This window comes from Rhinopithecus roxellana, chromosome 19 (genome assembly GCF_007565055.1).
Source record: "Rhinopithecus roxellana isolate Shanxi Qingling chromosome 19, ASM756505v1, whole genome shotgun sequence".
In the NCBI taxonomy this organism is placed as follows: Eukaryota; Metazoa; Chordata; class Mammalia; order Primates; family Cercopithecidae; genus Rhinopithecus; species Rhinopithecus roxellana.
The window spans coordinates 34,534,125-34,554,522 of NC_044567.1; positions in this window are offsets into that span (position 1 = coordinate 34,534,125).

The window sequence follows — 20,398 nt, forward strand, 5'->3', positions numbered from 1 at the left end:
CTCTCAGCTCTTGAGATGGGCTGAAGGACCCTGACTTTTGTTAGCTTTTGTAATTTGAAGCTGCATGGAATTCTTCAGAGACTGCTGGGCCTTCAGAGGCAGGACTGCCCAGGCCCAGGTCACCCACTGGTTCTTTGAAATGATCTGGTAAAGGGTAACCACTGTCTTAAGTTTCAAATACAACATGTATACATAAATACAGATTGTTGCTAATCAAGGTATACAACAGGGATTCCCCCACCCCCAGGCTGTGGACTGGTACTGGTCTGTGGCCTGTTAGGTACTGAGCTGCACGGTGGGAGGTGAGTGGTGGACAAGTGGGCATTACTGCCTAAGCTCCGCCTCCCGTCACATCAGTGGTGCCATTAGATTCTCATAGGAGCGCGAACCCCATTGTGAACTGCACATGCGAAGGATCTAGGTCGTGTGCCCCTTATGAGAATCTAATGCCTGATGATCTGTCACTGTCTCCCGTCACTCCCAGATGGGACCATCTAGTTGTAGGAACACAAGCTCAGGCCTCCCACTGATTCTACATTTATGATGAGTTGTATAATTATGTTATTATATATTACAATGTAATAATAATAGAAATAAAGTGCACAACAAATGTAATGCACTTGAACTATCCCCAAACTATCCCCCCACCGGCCCCCAGTTCATGGAAAAAATAACTTCCACGAAACCAGTCCCTGGTGCCAAGAAAGCTGGGGACTGCTGGTATACAAGCTTGCTGTATATTTAAGGCTTACAGGTTTCAACTAATTTAAGAAACAATTCAAATTGTTTCTTCACAATTTAATGTGATGAAAGAGAGAAAGTCTCATTGCAATATGGGCTATAAAGGAAGGGCCCAGGCTCAAAAGGGGATTTTTCTGGAAACCTTTGCCATCAGACGCATTGACATTTGCCTTTCGACTTTGCAACTTTTTGCCATATAAATAGTTAAAAATTTTATGTGGCAAAAAGTATCTTTATGGATTCTTGATTTCTATAGGCTTGCTTGGAAAGAGCTACATTCTCCTGAAACTTCTTCTAGTGCTTTTATTTTACATTTACATATTTAATCCATGTGCAATGAATTGCTGCATATGGGCTGAGCCTGGCTTTGCTTTTGTCTAGAATGGACAGCAAATCATGCTAGCACCATTTATTAAATATTAGAATGTCTGAAGAACTACTAAAAAGGCAAAGAGAGATTTATTTAAATATGCAATTATTCCTTATTATAATTGCATTTTGGAAACTGTAAATTTCAAAATGAAAAACAGAAATTCCGATTTCCAAAATGGAAATTTGGAAATTTGCAAATGGAAATTTTAATATACTCCTTTCAAACTGGACAAATTAAATAGCAAAATATAAGTAGGTTTATCTAGTGTTTGAACAACACAAGCTATAAAGTAATATACAATTAAAATTAGGTTATTCAGTGCACACACGCTTGCAGAAACACACTGATAGAGAGAACATGTCTTTCTATGACAAGAAAAGGTTATTTTTTTTCTTATGCTTATGGCACATGTACAAAAGTTCAATATGTACTTGACCAAAAGAAAACTTTAATAATTTACCAAAAGTGCAAAGTTTATAGACCACATTCTTTTATCATAATTCAATACAACTAGAAATGAACAATGAAACCAAAATGTACCAAAAGCGATTTTTGCATAAATTAAAAAAACACTCTCACAAATAACCCCTTAAGCAGATCATACCTGAAAAAACAAGTTTTCTTTTTTTTTTGTTTTGTTTTTTTTTGGAGATGGAGTCTCACTCTGTCGCCCAGGCTGGAGTGCAATGGCGCGATCTCGGCTCACTGCAAGCTCCCCTTCCCGGGTTCACACCATTCTCCTGTCTCAGCCTTCCGAGTAGCTGGGACCACAGGCGCCCGCCACCACGCCCGGCTAATTTTTTTGGATTTTTAGTAGAGGGGGATTTCACCGTGTTAGCCAGGATGGTCTGGATCTCCTGATCTTGTGATCAGCCCACCTCGGCATCCCAAAGTGCTGGGATTACAGGCTTGAGCCACCGTGCCGGGCCAACAAGTTTTCTCAAAAATAATAAAAATAAAATATTTCATTAGCAAAACCTGTGGGTCATGACTAAAATACCTAGAAAATTGTGTAGTTGTACACGACATTATCTTTAATAAAAATAAAGACACCAAGCTAATGAACAAAGCATATAATCTCACAAATTAAAAAAAAAATCCAAAATAAACCAAAGGAAAGCAAGAGGTGGTATTAGGGAAGACAAGCTTATATTGATTCACTAGAAAACGATGGAAGAGTTTGAAGAGATAAATAAAACCAAAAGTTGTTACTTCAAAGGGCTAATAAAATAGTTTTTTCTCTGCTGATCCTGGTGAAATAAAAAGCAAGCAAGCAACATCATGCCATGTTAGTAACAAGAAAGGAGATATAAATGTGGAAGAGATTTAAAGAAATATTAGAGACTATTATGTGCAACAATGTGGCAATATATTTTAAGATCTTGAGGGCATAAAAGGACTCCTATTAAAACATTAACTTCTGAAAAGGATCCAGGAAGAGTTAAAAAACCAGGACAGACACAGAAAGGACTAAAATGATAATTACAGAGCTAGTATTTTAAAAAAGGAAATAGGCTCAAATGGTTTTACAGCTGAGTTCAATATATTACAATGGATAATGCCTATATTTATGTGAATGATTCCAGACTGTAGAAAAGACAGAAGCCTCCTCATTGATGTGTGTATGTGAGTGCATTTATACATATTATACATTATATATATGTAACATAATGAAGGGTAAGAGTGAATGCCTATTCTATTTTATGATTGCCTGTGCTTTTTTTTTTTTTTTTTAAATGAAGTAACATTTTCTTAAACATCTTTGAGAATATAAAGTTCTTCAAAAGGTTTTCTCAGTACGAGTTAGTTACACTGATTCTGCTTTGAAGAAAGTAATTTGCTTCGATTCCTCATATTGGTCTTCTTTTACACCATTCACTCTTACAGAAATAGGTCTTTGTCTACACAATACTGAGATTTTGTTCGTAGATTCCCTAAGCATCTATGTGTATCTTTTTGAAATCTTTCAGGACAGACCAATAGGAAGGGAAATTTTATACTGAAATCTCCTTTGCTAGGTTAGATCCTGTCGTCTCCCGTGGGCTAAGAGAGACCTTCAGGTTGAAGGAGACTGCCCGGGGTGGGGAGTTTCACCTTCCTGCTGACTGGCCTTCCACAATACCGGCTTTGGAAGCCTGAGGCTGGCTTCTTTCTCCGACACATCCTGACGGGGTCTCCTCTGCAGTCAACTCTCTTGCTCTTTCCAGGTACATAAAATGTGGCTTGCTCTTCCCAGGTACATAAAAATATTTGCTGCAAATGACATTACATTTGTTTTTATTAAAATATGTAAAATCTCAATTCTAGGTGATGACATATGTCAAAGAAATGAACAGTCTACCAGGAAGTGCTGTCAGTCAAAGCTCTTAAATGTATCTTTGGAAGAGACCTCCTTACACGCCCTCTGTTGCCTCCACAATAGCCCCAGCCCCATCGTCTCTGTCCTGGACCCATGACATGCCCCAATTTCTTACCATGATTCTACTTCTTTTCCCTTATAATCCCCTTCCCACCCAGCATCTAAAATTGTCTTGGCTAGGTGCGGTGGCTCACACCTGTAATCCCAGTACTTTGGGAGGCTGAGGTGGGTGGATCATGAGGTCAGGAGTTCAATACCAGCCTGGCCAAGATGGTGAAACCCCCCATCTCTACTAAAAATACAAAAATTAGCCAGACATGCTGGTGGACACCTGTAATCCCAGCTACTTGGGAGGCTGAGGCAGAGAATTCCTTGAACCTGGGAGGCAGGGGTTGCAGTGAGCCAAGATTGTGCCACTGCACTCCAGCCTGGGCAACAGAGCGAGACTCTGTCTCAAAAAAAAAAAAAAAACTGTCTTTTAAAAATACAAATCAGATCATACTCTTCCTGAGTTTTAAATGCTTCATTGACTTTTAAGTGTATTAAAAATTAAATCCCAGCTCCTTACCAAGGTCTGCAAATCTCCACACTAACTTGTTTGGACACAAATCTCCAACCTTACTTTGCACCACTCTCTCCCTTGCTGAACTCTCTCCATTCCCAGAATATCCCAAATTTTATTTCATCTCAGGATCTTCTCTTGGTCTGGAACACTTCCTGCTGTGCAACTAGCTCATTCTCATGTATTCAGCTCTATTATAGCAGCCTGTTTATTTCCTTTCTTAAGACTTCAGAACCAAAAATTATGCTTTTGTTTTCATGACTGTCTTGCCCATTTTGAGAGGCAGATTTCTAAGAATGACCGTCAGTGACCTTCACCATTATATGCTCCCTTTCCCTTTGAGTGTGGGTGAAAGCTGGGAATATGATGAAATACCATTCCCATGATTATATTATAGGACAAAAAAGAGACAATCCGGGTGGGCCTTACAGAATCACAGGAGCCCTTTAAAAGCAGAGGATTTTCTCTAGCTGGTCGAGAAGAGGAAGTTAGAGGAAGTCAAAGCATGAGAAGAACGGATGGATCATTGCTGGTTTGAAGATGGAGGAACTATGGGATGAGGAATGCGAGTAGCCTGAAGGAGCTGAGAAAGGCCCCGACAGACAGACATCATGCGACTGGGGACCTGAGTCCTATAACCATTAGGAGCTAAATTCTGTCAACCACCTGAATGAATTTGAAAGTAGATTCTTCCCCCCAGAGCCTCCTAGTAGGAGCAGTGCTTGGCAGACACCTTAATTTTGGTTTTAAGCAGGGACCCCAGCTCATCTTTTGACCTAGGGAACTGCATGCTATAAATAAGTTTTGTTTTAAAACTCGAATAATTTGTACAATGACAGAAAACCGGTATATCCAGGTTGAATGTAAACTCCGTGAGGCTAGGGATCTTGTCTGTCTTGGTGATTACTATATCATTAGTTCCTAGGACAGCCTAGCAGACATCAGACACTGAAAACATATTGATGAATTGGTTTCACAAGTGATTGACTGATGGACAGCAAGTACTGGGTGGAAAGCCAAATAACATGAAGGTCCTCCCGTGCCTGCGTAACTGACCCCCTCCCCTACTTACAGCAGTTAACTGTTACACCATTGATACAATCTGTTACACATGCATCTGTTACAAGATTGCATTCACCTTTAGGCAGTCTTAGTTTTTCAACCTTAACTCTCATAATTATCTCTCATAACATTTGAGAATCAGTTGGATCCATTTTATTACGGTATGTTTGTTGTAACAGAGAGGACATTGAATGTCTTTGTTTTACTTCACTGTTGTGCTCCTTACCTGGCTTGCCTTGGCCATAACTTGCAAAAGTTATGCAAGCTTTTGGGACCTCAGTTTTTTCATTTGAAAATTAGAGATTATGGGGGTCCATAAGACAGACATAATTAATATTTTTTAAAAATGATCTTCACATTACAGCATAAAGGCGTTATAAGTTTCATTGATTCCTCTCAAGTACTCATTCTTCTTCAGACTACCATCTGGTGAGCTCTATGATCATCTGGAAATAAAATATGCCATTTTACCACAAGAGGGTGTATTTGACCTTTGTAGGCAACAAAGCTTAATACTTAAAGCTTCACTTCATAGAGATGGACTTTTCAGAGGGTTTAATATGCATGAGATCAATTCCAAATGTCATCATCAAATTATTTAGGAAAGTTATTCGTGTGTCTGTGTTGTGTGTGTGTCTGTGTGTGTGTGTGTGTCCAGGAAGTGTATATATCCCTCCCATGTGTTTTCTGATGACTATGGAATGGGAACCATATTTTGACAACATTTTCTCCATCAAACAGTAAATCTTTGGCATTAAAACAAGAGACTGTCCCACGAAGAGGACAAGGGTTTTCATTTGGAATTCATTAAAAAAATCTTAACTCAAAAGTATTGCTAAAGAAAAAAACAAAACATGTCTTGCCTTTGGAGCAAGTTGAATGACTCACAGGTGGAAAGTCCAAGTCAGAGCCTCGAGTCCAGGGACATCTTCCTTTCTAAATTTCTTCTTTTGATAATTCAGATTTTTACTTTCTACTTCTCAAACAAATTTCTTCCTATTGTCCTTTTCTCTACACCAGGGAAATCCCATTTTACATTCTGTATTCCAAGCGATGAAGTCTGTTTTTTTGTTTTTGTTTTTCTTTTTCATCTAATAACAGGCTTCCTGGCTCATGCCATCAAGTCATGACAGATGTCAAGCCTTATCCAGTTATTGTCAGTTATTGTCTTCCTCTCCATTTCCCCAAAGCCAGAACAGAAGCTCAAGGGAAGTCACAGTTTGAACTTAAATCTTTCTTGGTCACCTACGGGTTGAGTTACCTTGGAAAAGTTATTCAAAGCTTCTTTGTTTCAGTTTTTTTTTTCTCATCTAAAAGTTGGAGGCTGTATTAATTAACTGCTCACAAGCTTGCTGTGAAGTTTAATGAAATGGTATTAGTGTGGCAATATACTTTTTGAGAAATACAGTTATATTTTGTTTTCCTTTGGTTTTTCTCCTCCTCCACGTCCATTCTACCAAAGTAAACAGCTCTTCTATGTTTCTTTGCTTTGAAAAAGAATTTCAATTATAGCAGGAGTTGCCTGCAAACCACTTCCCTTCCCAGCTTCTGCTTTACTAAATCCTGAGCTTATTGATGAAAGTCCACTAAGAAATCCTTTTTGAGGGATACCAGGAGAGAGGGAATGTGGGAGGGAGAGAGAGATTATCAGGTTGTTTTTACAATAAAAAGAGAGGACCGAAGCCAGAGTGGGGTAAGAGCACATACCCACAGAGTTCCTCCTAAAGTCTCAAAACACAGGGATAAGTAAGGGAAGTTCTTTTCAGAATGTTCAGGGAAACTGGACTCTGGGTTCCGAGGCTTTCAGCCCAGACGCAGATTCCTGCACTTAACCCACAGGTAGTATGGCAGCAGCGACCCTCTAATCTCAACACATCACTATAGACTCATTATGATTTCAGCAGGGTTACCACTAACTGGAGACTAGAAGCCCTTCCTATAATCGCTAGATATTGAACAAACCTTCTTGATTCTGTTGCAATTCTTAGAGAAGGGAGGGCTGAAATAACTGAATTTTCTTGCATCTTACTTAGCAGGGTTCAAAGTTAGATTTTATTGAACTTAAAGAAAATATAGAAATAGGTATTTCCCATATGTCTGAGTTGGTGCATTGAGAGTTACTCCCGATAAATTTGTAAAACTCTTAGGATCAAACACTTGGTTAATAGTAAATCCACCATTTAAAAAAAATAATTTACTTTGATTTCTTGGACAAGTTGCTTAACTTTCTCTACTGATGGTATGATTCCTGCTCTCCCCTCGTGATAGAATGTGACTGTGTGATCTATATATCCCCACAAGCTCTAACATGTTCTCAAATAACAAATACTATTCAGTGCCTACTCCATGCCAGGGACTGTGGCAAGAGACTGGAGAAATCATGGTGAACAAAAATAATCATAGTCTCTGCCAAGATGAATTTTATAGGTCAGAGGGAAGGCAAGATGCTAGTAAAGTAATCTTATATGCAACATAACTTACAATTGTAATGCGAGCTATGAACGAGAGGTACGCATAAATCTGAAGCAGGTTGTATCAAAATAGTTTAAGCCAGATTAGTCTGAGAAGTTCTGTTAGGACATTGGATGGCATAGGTCTGCAGGATAAGAGAGAAGAAATGTCAAGAAAATTCTAGGTTTCTGGTTTGATTGACTGGATGATGGTGATACCATTCCCCAAGTAGGGAATGATGCAAGAAAACTTGTTTTGATTGGAAGATCATTGATACGGTTTGGCTGTTTGTCCCCTCTAAATCTCATGTAGAAATGTAAGCCCTGATGTTGGAAGTGGGTAGTAGCAGGTGTTTGGGTCATGGGATCAGAACCCTCATGAATAGCTTAGTGCCTTCCCCATGGTAATGAATGCATTTTTATACTCTATTAGTTCATGCAAGAGCTGATTGTTTTAAAAGAGCATGGCCTCTCTCTTGCACCCTCTTTCACCATGTGACCCTCTCTCGCCATGTGCCACACTGGCTTCCCTTTGTCTTCTGCCATGAGTAAAAGCTTCCTGAGGCCTCACCAGAAGCAGATGTTGGTGCCATGCTTACACTCTGCAGAATCGTGAGCAAAATAAACCTCTCTTCATAAATTATCCATCAGGTATTCCTTTATAGCAATGCAAACTGCACTAACACAATCATCATGCTGAATATTGTTCATTTGTCCCTTTAGTTCCATTCCCTTTCCACCCTGATCTGAGCCCTAGAAGGCTGACCTCTATGCCTCAACAAGCTTCCATATTTTATAGTGTCTGCTTCAGTTTTGTCAATGGTCAGGAGGTCACAGGGGCAGAGAGGGTGATATCAGAGTATTTATTTCACCAGCTCACTGTTCCTTGTTGGTTTATTTTAACCATGTCCCCACCTTGGCAAACAGTCCTTTTATTAACATTTTAAAAAAAATTCTTCTTCTTTTCAATAGGAGGTGCAATTTCTTCCTGCCAAGATGTCTGACACAGCAATGAGTTCACTTTTGCTTATGCTGAGCCTCAGGGGATTTTGAGATATCCATGAGGGTAGATCCAGCAGGTAAATGGAAATAATGGACTGGAACTCAGAGGACAGGTCTGAGCTAGAGATGTAAATATGTTAGTCATTTACTAACCGGTGATAATTGAAGCCAGAGGCATGGCTGATGGTGCTTTGGTATAGAGGATAGGGTGAGTAAAGAAGACCTAGAACCAGTCTTGAAGAAATCCAACAAATACTGGTTGAATAAAGGATCATGATCCTGCAATGGAGCCAGAGGAGAACCAGGGAACCAGAAGGATGTCCAGGAAGTGAAAACAGCATTTCAAGACAAAAGAAGAAAGAAGTAATTAGATTAACATTATCACATACCAATGAGAAATTAAGTAAAATTGAGGATTAAAAAGAGTTTATTGCTAGGGCCGGGCATGGTGGCTCAAGCCTGTAATCCCAGCACTTTGGGAGGCCGAAATGGGCGGATCACGAGGTCAGGAGATCGAGACCATCCTGGCTAACACGGTGAAACCCCGTCTCTACTAAAAAATACAAAAAACTAGCCGGGTGAGGTGGCGAGCGCCTGTAGTCCCAGCTACTCGGGAGGCTGAGGCAGGAGAATGGCATAAACCCAGGAGGCGGAGCTTGCAGTGAGCTGAGATCCGGCCACTGCACTCCAGCCTGGGCGACAGAGCGAGACTCCGTCTAAAAAAAAAAAAAAAGAGTTTATTGCTTACAGTGACAAACAGTTTTTTGATGACCTTAGGAAGGGCTGCTTTAGGAAGTGGCGGGGACAGAAGCCACTGAGAATGGCTTGAAAAATCAGGAACTGGAGATAGTAAGTAGGTAACATTATGAGAAGTTGGAATAGAAAGAAGAGAACAAAAGGGTGATGGCTGGAGAGAAGGTAAGAGAGTGAATGATTTTTTTTAAATGGGGGAGTTGAGTTGATAATAAATACAGTACGCCAATTTGAGAGATAAATTCAATAAAAATCACCTTTATAATTTCCTCCAAAATCTCTATGTTATGTGATGGCAACATAGCAGAGCAAATAAGATTGGTTTCTCCTTAAAGGTTGATCAGTATTTGGAGACAAACAGCTCACAGAGTTTAAATAAGTGCTTTACATACTATTAGCAGTCTATTATAAAGGATACAACTCAGGAATAACCAAATAGATTGGAAGCAAGGAGATGTAAGGTATGAGAGGAGGGGTGCAGAGTTTCCCTGCCCTCTCTGTGCACACCATCCTCTCGGCACCTTGATGTGTTCACCAACTTGGAAGCTCTCCAAACCCCACCATTTAGGGGTTTTATGAAAGTTTTATTATGTAGATATAATTAAATCATTGGCCATTGATGATTAACTCAGTTTCCAGCCCCTCTTCCCTCCCTGATGGTCAAAGGGTAGGACTCAAAGTTCTAACATTCTAGTAATGTCTTGGCCTTCCTGGCGACCAGCCCTGTCTTGGAGCTAGTAGGGACCCCAAGCTAACAATCATCTAATTAGCTTACAAAGGAACAAAATACATTCATCACTCTGGAGAGTCTGTGGGTCTGGGGAGCTGAGTGTCAGGAACTGGGGACAGAAACCAAATATTTATTTTGTATTATCACCAGCTGTCATTCACAAGAGAGCCTGAGAAGGATAGCAGGCCTTGACCCACAGGGTAGCAGTCTTGAAGGTGGGTTTTTACTTTTTGGGGGATGTACAAGTCTTAAAAATGTATAGAGAAGAGAGATGATCATGTTGATGAGAGGGAATCTACTTACGAATGTTGCCCATGGCACAGGCCACTTGCTTCTCAGAAACCGGAAAGATAAAGATGATTTAAGGAAGGAAGAGTGATGAAGCTATGAAAAGACTCTGAAGTGGAGAGAGAAGAGGGAAGTTGATAACTTAAGTGTGACGACTTCAGCCTTTTAGAGAGGGAGGTGACGTCCCTAGGAAGAGTGAGACCCCAATAGGGACCCCCGGCTTCTTTGTGTTCCATTCATTCTTCTTGGAATCAGGGGGAAATATGTTCCTTATTCTTGCCAACCAACCGGTATGGCTGCTTTCATTGCTGTTTCTGCATCTTTGAGACTCAATTCCTTGAGTCTAGGTGAAAAAGGATGTTCACTCTCTGCAATCCCAGCCTAAGTGGCTTGCTTGGCTGGAAAGCTTGATATTCCTGAGCCAGACTATCCCAGTTTCACAGCAATGAGCTCTCAGACAAATACTCCCAAGTGAAAACCAATAGAAGCATCCATCTGTGGATAAAAATTCTCAGCATAAACCAGTGGCCAAAAAACACACTTGTGAGGACAATCCACAAAGTTAAACCCTTCCTGTCTCTGCCTAAGGGCTGTTGCTAAAGAGAAGCACTCTCATTCTCACTCCTGGCCAAGAGTGGAAAACATGCATGTCAACTCCAAGCAGAAGTAGCATTCTTGTCTTGCAGAGAGAGGTTCACAGGCAGGTTGGGAGGCAGTGGCATTGCTGGTTGGCCAAGGTCCCCCAGGTTAGTGCACAGGCCGGATGGGCTACTTCTATAGAGAAAATCTGGGATTTTTTGTTCTACAGTTTCCTGTGAAAAGTACTTACTGTATTTTTATTTTGTATTTTTAAATAATAGCTTTATTACAACATAATTTGATGTTTTGATGTACATAGTTATAAAAGAAAACCTTCAGCTGAATTAAATTTAAAGGAATTTAATTAAGCAAAGAACTGTTCACCAATGGGGCAGCCTTCTGAGCCAAAGTATACTCGGAGAGTCCACAGCAGCCACATGGTGGAAGATTTATGGGCAGAGAATGGAAAGTAATGTACAGGAAATGGAAGTGAGGTACAGAAACAGCCAGATTGGTTACAGCTTGGCGTTTGCCTTATTTGAACATGGTTTGAACAGTTGGTTACATTCAATTGGCCAAAACTCGATGATTGGCAAAAGTGTAGGCTATAGTCTTTTTATACCTCCAATGGTTATAGTTCACTAGGTACAGAGAAACCTTTAGGCTGAAATTAAAATATGTAAGGAGGCAGCTTTAGGCTAAACTTGATTAAACTATTCCCTAGTTTTGGTCATCTTGTTAATTTTGAGAGACTGACCAAAACTGTAGTCATTGATGTCTTTATCACTATTGTAAATATACTTATTTGGTCTAGAAACCCACTGGGAAATAGTAGAACAGTGGGTTTATGAGGTGGGGACAAGGACTTCAGTTTATTTATTTTATTTCATTTTTTGTAAGAGTTAGTGTAGAGGGTACCTCTTTATGCTGGAATGTCCTGTTTACAGGAGCAAAAAGAAAAAAAAAAACCTGGTCTGTTCTAGGATCTATGTTTTCTTAAAGTCTTAGTCTGATGTGACATTTAGCACCAGCAACTCCATTTTGGTTTGGTGTGATCTGTTGGGGCCTAGTGCATGCGCTCAGTCCTAGACAATGGCCTCCTGTAATTTTGTTTAAAATGTCCTCCTTTTTGGTCAGGTTCTCACTTAGGTGAGAGTGTGACCAAAACTTAGGGCCTCAGCACCATTCTCAGTTACCATCATTTTGGGTTTCTGGTCTCAGAGTGTCATTCACAGGTTATGGTGCCCGCATGGCCACACATTTCTTTCAGTTCTTGTCATTCTGGCTGAAGAGAGACCATTTGACATGATAGAGGTGGCTGCATGCAAACATTTAAAACTTTTGAGAGAATACAGTGCACCAGGGAGACTACTATTATGACTAATGGGAGGATAACACCAAGAGTTTGGAGTATGCTCCTTACCCAGGGTCTTTATAAATGAAACCAACTAAAATTAAATAGATCAAATAAGGAGCTAAAGAGTTTACTCATTCAACTAAGCAGTCTCTTTGTTAATCCCTTACAACTGAATCTCTATAATACCCGATGAGATATATTTCTCCATAGGCCACAAGCACCAGCTGCTGTACAAATACTTCTGTTTAGCCAGTAAGTAATCTAGAGCAATTCTATTATTGAACGTAACTTTCACAAGATAATTTAAAGTCTGTTGTGTAACCATAGCCTTTACAGTAGAATCTGCTATAGAGCCTATCATGAGGGATACATTTCTAATCACTGTCTCTTTTACTTCAAACCATGGAAAAAGTCCTAATAAATGATGCCCTTCTAGAAGAGTGAATGCCTCCTGGCAATGTTCTGTTTAGCCTATGATGTGGATTAAGAGGAGTGACCAATGCTGTTTCTGACTGATTATGAGGCAATGTATATACCATTACAATTTCTCACCTACATTGGGTCTTCACCTTTCATCTATCGAGATAGAAGGCTATCCATATATAAGGCTGTCTGCAAAATCCCTCACAAATAAAAAGTATACCCCATAAGTGCACACAACAGACCCCCCTCCCTTTCACTTCTATTGTTCACAGAGGCATAAGCAAGGAAAACCATTCAAATATAAGCGTCTCATGATAGTAAAGAAGTTTTGATCTGTGATCTTGGGAAAAGTTGTTCACATCAAGGATGCTATCTCCTTCTGGGGAGAAACTTCTTTGGTTAGCTTTACCTTAAGGATTCTAATGGGTGTACGGTTCCAAGAGTGTGGAGGAACCTTCTCAGGTGTGAGATTATGAACCCAAGATTCAAGGTCCTACAATTTTGTTGCAGTGTGTATGGCAAGGGCATTCTTTCTCTGACATTCTCAGAAGATCCAGTCTTCACATTCTAGGTTGTGAAGGGGTTGATTTTCCTGTCAGTGAAGCATAAAAAAGCTTTCTTTACCTGGTGAAAATACACTGTGCCATACATAATAATCTACTGTTATAACATCATCCCTCTTGCATGGGAAAGCTTTTATATGAGCAGAAAACATGAATTAAAAATGACAATGGAATGAAATCCCTCTATAAATATTTAAACAGTTCATCAGGTAGCCAAATGTGCTTGAAGCTTTAACTGTCTTCCCAGGAATATGGGATTGACAAACCAAACGCTGGTCATAAACTATTTTTCCAATTTGGAAGTCATTACATCAATATATATTTAATTTGGATCATTTTATCCTTTCCATGATGAGTCATGGAACACAGAACTTTTACAAAGAAAAGCTTTAAGGACTCAGGAAGGCCAAGGCTGTCATCCTAGTTCTCCATGAGTCCCTGCTTAATATTGGACTTACATCCTCTTGAACACCAGTGATTTCTCCAGTTCAGGGGCATAGAACTGATAACTGATGGGTTTTCATAGGTAATTTGACATAGACCATGGAGTTGATTCAAATTGCATATCTAAACAATTTCAGTATTGGCTGATTTAGCATGAAAATCTGGCAAAGTGTTTTCTTGGTATTCAGTTAATTTTTATTCTACCTGGGTTAGCAGTTTTATAAACCAGTCAGTCTTAAATCGATTCTAAAGTTACTAGAAATCTGTATTCAAGAATGCTTTTCAGGGTCCTTTCCATCCTTTCAGGAACCTCCTAAAAGACACCATATGCTAGGATTTTGTGTGCTTGTAAAGTTTTCAGAAACTGCATCAGCATTGAGCAATGAACTGTGGAAATGACTTTAAATAGTTATAAGGACACAATTGACAAGGAAATTTGGTTATTTCTGTGGTCTACAACAACTTAGCACTAATGACCATAATTATGATTGATAACATGTACTCAGACATATTAGAATTTTAGAAATCCCATACAATTTGGGAATATATATTAATATCATTCACTAAAGTATAACCTGGAGAAGGTTAAACATTATTTTTTATCTTGACAATGTTTCCCATGTAACTTCACATGTCAAATAATCCTGTTGACCTCTCTTGTGAATGTTTCAGGGGACCTCTGTAGCATCCCAAAGTTAGAGGTCAGAGAAGACAATTTTGAAGCTGAAATTTGATTTGGGAAGCTTATCAAGTATGTTAAAGGTTTAGAGTACTTGATATTATGAAATAGAATTCCAAGTCACTGTAAGTCATTTATTTAGCCAAAATGATGACTCAAAAAAATTAAAAAGGCAAAAACCTTCACTCATTGATAGAAGGAAGACTTCGCTTTCCAAACAATCTGTCTCTTGTCTTTCCCTTCGTCTGTATTTTATTCAAAAGGCAAACAAAACTCTTCTATTATCCTTTAATATCCACAAAAATCTGCTCAATAGAGAAAGTCAGGTCACTCCACTTCAGCGAGGCCAAACAGCCAATATACCTGGATTTTAAACTTTACCAAATGTAACCTTACAGTTGAAACCAACAAGCCTTAACTAATGTTATGACTTAACCACAAGTGTACAAGGTATTTTCAAAGAGTTAGCAGTTTTTATAAGATCTAAAATCTTCAAAGGTAGCTCAGAGAAAGGAAGATTCAAGAAGAGAAGCTGGAAGTTGTTCATGGAGGGCCAAGAATCAATAAATGGTAAAGGTCACAAGATACCAACCAGAAAGTACTTTTTCCTAAGACAGGATTGAACCCCAGTTGCTGCTGTGAAAAAGCAAAGCCTTAGCCACGAAGCTACAGCACTGGGCAGTCACCACTGCTCTTCCCAGCAGAAGTCCAGAGCAGCTAATGTTGAGCTTGCAAAGGCAACTGCTCAAGATAGGGCTATGACATGAACCCAAAATTCCCGTTCCCTGGATGGGATTGAGAATGGTGGAGAGCAAGAGAAAGTACCGCCACTTTATTACAAGGTCAAGCTCCCAAGGACATAAAACAAGACAAGATGGAAACCTCATCCAGTTGTTGTTTGTTGTTGCAGGGACCTGCTTGGTCTTACTGACCAGCTTGCTGGGATGTCTTGAACAGTGAACTAATGGGGTCCCAAGCCCACGTTCTATCCTAAGGTACCCCTCTTCCTGACAGAAGGATACAAAAAGACAAATTCGTAGCACAAAGTACGCTAGATTTGCTACAGCTTAAGACTAGCTCCATGAATCCTTTTTCTCACTAATTAAAACTTTGCAAGAGGTGATGATTTTTTACCAGTCCCACAACCGGTTTTCACAGAGAGAGACAGAGAGAAAAGCATTGCCTGTGGCAGGGTGGGGAAGGTGAAGAGCTCAGGGAGACCAGAGAAAGACTCACCCACTGCAGCAATACTGAATCGAAAGTTCAGGCAGCCACTTGTCAGTCACAAAGGGATCTTTTCCAGCAGTCCCATCAGCTCTCAAGTTTCCCCCCTTGGGGAAAGAAATTTCCGTATGTTCCATGGTTCTGTACATGCCTAATCCTGTCACTTATAGCTGTCAGCAAAGACTGCAAGGCAGATTTAAATTTTTTAAAATCAATTAATCACTTAAGCTTTTTATTTGCCTTTTGTAAAGTCTTCAAACAAAAATATTGAAATCTTTTTAAAAGCTCTGCATATTAATAGGCATCCCTAGATAAGCTAATTTGGAAGCTTCATTTTCAAATGCACTTCAGTGCAATGTTGTTCATTTGGACTGTTCCACTGTGAATTATCTTTAGTAAGATTTCGCTATTTCTATAAGATTTTGCTGCTTCTGGAGCCTAATACTTATGGATAGATAAGGCAGAAGGAACTCAGTTCTTCAGAAATTAAGGATCCTATTTTTATCTAAAATACTGGTTTTCCTTTCAGGTTTCCTTGATTAACTTAGCCAATGATTTTTTTTTTTAAATATTTGAGTGCACAACAAAAGTGAAACAAAGGGGTAGAACACAAAAATTCCTGTGAATTTCCAGCAGCCAAATTTTATACCCTCTGCAACATTGCCATTTACTACTGATTTCTTTCTGACCCAGATGTAAGAGGCCTCTAACTGGATCCAAGCCAGTTAATTACCAGATCAAATCCAATCCTGAACCCAGTCCAGTTTCTGTCATGACTTCCAAACCCAGTTTGGATCAGAAATTTGCTCAAAGGAACTCGGAGAACTCAAAACACAAACCTGTGCAGCTTTGGAAACTGAGAGAGAAGTTACCACAATCCCTGGCTGCTCCAAGAGATCAATGGACACAGTTGGGTTCGGTGGGTTCCTTGCTTGGTCACTCAGCACTCCTGGAGGGTTGTTAGAACCTCTTCTTTGGATCCCATCCTCATCCCCATCTGATAAAAGAAAAACATCAGCTGAATTAAATTTAAAGGCGTTTAATTGAGCAATGAACGATTCACACATAGGGCAGCATTCAGAGTCAGAGTATGCTCCAGCACAGCCACGTGGTGGAAGAAGATTTATGGACAGAAAAAGGAAAATGACGGACAGAAAATGGAAGTGAGGTACAGAAACAGTTGGATTGGTTATAGCCCAGTGTTTGCCTTATTCGAACATGGTTATAACAGTTGGCTACATTTGATTGGCCAAAACTTGGTGACTGGCACAAGTGCAGGCTACGGTCTGTTTTTACCTCCGCTTGTTATAGTTCACCATGTACAGAAAATCCTTTAGGCTGAACTTAAAATATGTAAGGAGGCAGTTGGCCAGGTGCGGTGGCTCACGCCTGTAATCCCAGCACTTTGGGAGGCCGAGGCGGGCAGATCACGAGGTCAGGAGATCGAGACCATCCTGGCTAACACGGTGAAACCCAGTCTCTACTGAAAATACAAAAAAAATTGGCTGGGCGTGGTGGCAGACACCTGTGGTCCCAGTTACTTGGGAGGCTGAGGCAGGAGAATGGCATGAACCCGGGAGGCGGAGCTTGCAGTGAACAGAGATCACACAACTGCACTCCAGCCTGGGCGACAGAGTGAGACTCCGTCTCAGAAAACAAAAACAAAACCAAAACAAAACAAAAAAGTAAGGAGGCAGTTTTAGGCTAAACTTGATTTAAGCATAATGAAGTGATTAGTGCAGTCAAGCTAATTCATACTCATCACCTCACATGGTTACTGTGTGTGTGTGTGTGTGTGTGTGTGTGTGTGGTGAGAACACTTAAGATCTATTCTTTTAGCATATTTCAAGTATGCAATGCAGTAGTATTAACTATCGTCACCATGCTGCACGTAAGATCTCTAAGAACTTATTCATCTTCTGTGACTGAAACTCTACCTGATTCCATTCCCTACTCCCCACCTCTGCCCAGGGACTGACCATCCTACTCTCTGAAAAAGATATACTCTACTGTAGAAAATAAGTTATTCATCCAGGTACAATTTGCAGTAAGACTGGGGCTATCAAAATGTCCCTCTTTGTGGTTCTTTTTTAGAGTTGTTATTTTACCTTAATTCTAATTACCAGGTTTGTCAAGGGTCTACTTTTCTTTACTTACAGGATAGACAAGATTTAAGAGCACCTTCCCAAACTGCCCACCCCCCACCATGAGGCTCAAGAAACAGGTTCCATTTTGTACTATATTATCTAATGTAAAGAAAGATTTTGGCCACACACAGCTCACGCCTGTAATTCCAGCACTTTGGGAGGCTGAGACAGGCAGATCATGAGGTCAGGAGATCGAGACCATCCTGGCTAACATGGTGAAACCCCTGTCTCTACTAAAGCACAAAAAATTAGCCAGGCGTGGTGGCTGGCACCTGTAGTCCCAGCTACTCTGGAGGCTGAGGTGGGAGAATCGCTGGAACCCTGGAGGCAGTGGTTGCAGTGAGCTGAGGTCACACCACTGCACTCCAGCCTGGGTGACAGAGTGAGACTCCATCTCAAACAAAACAAAACAAAAAAACCAAAAAAACCAAAAAGATTTAAAAATGCAGGTGGAGATTTCTAATCATTTGTTGTAGATCTTACTGAAGAATTTGGTTCAGTATTTACAATTACAAAGTGAGATGTGAATTTTGTTAACTTCCTTTTCTACCTTCTACCATAATCCCACCTCCACCCACATTTGAATGATTATTCTAAAACTTTGGCCACAGAGGGTTTTGATCTCCTTTACCCCATAAACCTCTGTCTCCAGGTCAGCCCTCTTTGGACAGTCTTTCTTCAGGGTCCTTGTGTCGACCACCTGGGAACGCTGTTCATGTCCTAGCCTGTGTATTGCAGGCAGGTTCCTTCCCCAAGGTAGATTTTATCAGCACTCGGAACTCTGAAGATCTCAAAGGTCTTTAGCTCTGAACTTTCTTTCTTTGCTTATAATCTCTTTATCTTCAACGTCTTCCTTGTCCTTGCCCTATTAAATCTTTTCCTTGGCCGGGCGCGGTGGCTCAAGCCTGTAATCCCAGCACTTTGGGAGGCCGAGGTGGGCAGATCACGATGTCAGGAGATTGAGACCATCCTGGCTAACACGGTGCAACCCCATCTCTACTAAAAATACAAAAATTAGCCCGGCGTGGTGGCGGGCGCATGCAGTCCCAGCTACTCAGGAGGCTGAGACAGGAGAATGGCGTGAACCTGAGAGGCGGAGCGTGCAGTGAGCTGAGTTCCCCCCACTGCACTCCAGCCTGGGCAACAGAGCGAGACTCCGTCTCACCACCACCAACAACAAAAATCTTTTCCTTTCCCCCTCTGGTTCTTTGGCCTCCTCTTTCATCCTTTGAAGTCACCTTCCTTCATTTTCCACTTCCTTTCTCTACTTGTAGTTAGCCATTTCAATAATGCCTTACATTACACCCAATGGAATAGAATGGAATCTTCCACCATTTCTACCTCACTAATCTCCATTCCAGACCTGCTCTTGTTCTTTGGTCTTAGACATTATTGAAAAAAATTTAACCACATGTGTGTGCACGCATGTGTGCTAATCTACATTACAGATCTTCTGTTTAATTCAACAAGCATTTATAGAGGACTACTGCATGCAAGGCACCACAACGGGTTTCCAAGGGATACCTTCAAGTTCCAGTAAGGGCAAAACATTGTAATAAAAGTAAAAGAAGGGTTTCAAAAGAAGTAAAACTCTGGAAACTCAAAGGAAGAAAAATTTACACCTGCTTTTTGAGTTTTGCCCTTGATTGTCTGTGTTGCTGTGACTTTGTTTTCCTTTTGCTTTGTTATTATCTACCTCAACTATAAATCCTTGAGGATGGTGATTTCTGCTCTAAGAAACCCACGAGCAACATACACGCAATTCCTGAACATCTCTGGCAAGTCCCTGATTGAGTGTGACCTTGATCATGAATTCTTTATGCATGAATCCTTTACTTATTGGAGTTAGTTTGCATCTTGCAGAGAACATTGCACTTGGTGAGCTGCATATTGGACCATAAAGTGTAAATATGATTTTTTATTTTTTCCTAGTTTCCACAGCCCAAGGATAGGTGGTTGAGGAGCATCCTACTTTCTCCTGGCTCTGGGGGAATAAAGAAGTGAAAGTGCTATAGGCATCTTAAATATGGGTAACATATGAACCTAATAAACGTTAATTTTCCAAGTAGGGGTGTTGAGAGGAGGAGGATAATGGGGCACAGACCAAATCTCCATAACTGGTTGCATGTTCTAATTTTAGTTTGCTTACATTGGATATTTATGGGTGTGTCTTCAGCGACTGAAAAGTACTCTTTTTCCTAGCTATGGAATTTATACCTTATTGGGAAAATGTATACAAACTTGCTCCCATGGTGAGCTAAATCCTAAGAGTGAACTGGATATTATTTGTAGCTGGAGAGAAAGATGAGGTAGTTTACAAAATATTCAGAGATCTGAGGGAGGAAATCTACTATCAACTGTTTAAAATTTCTCTGTTAACTTTGGCATGATGGCTTTGGTGGTGAGAGTTTAGAAATTTATGGCATTAACACAAACTATGTGCTCGGTCACTGTGTTTTGCCACTGAACTGGCTTAAAATGGCGTCTGACTAGTAGCTTTTTATGGGTCTCTTTTAGTTTCCCATTAAAGCAGTTTTGAACACAGAGTAAGACTAAAGCTCTTCCTGATGAACAACCCAAAGCCGGAACATGGAACAAGGCAGATGGGGCCGGTGGGAGAACAACCAGGTTTTCCCTCCTGGTGAATTCAGACTCTATGTCA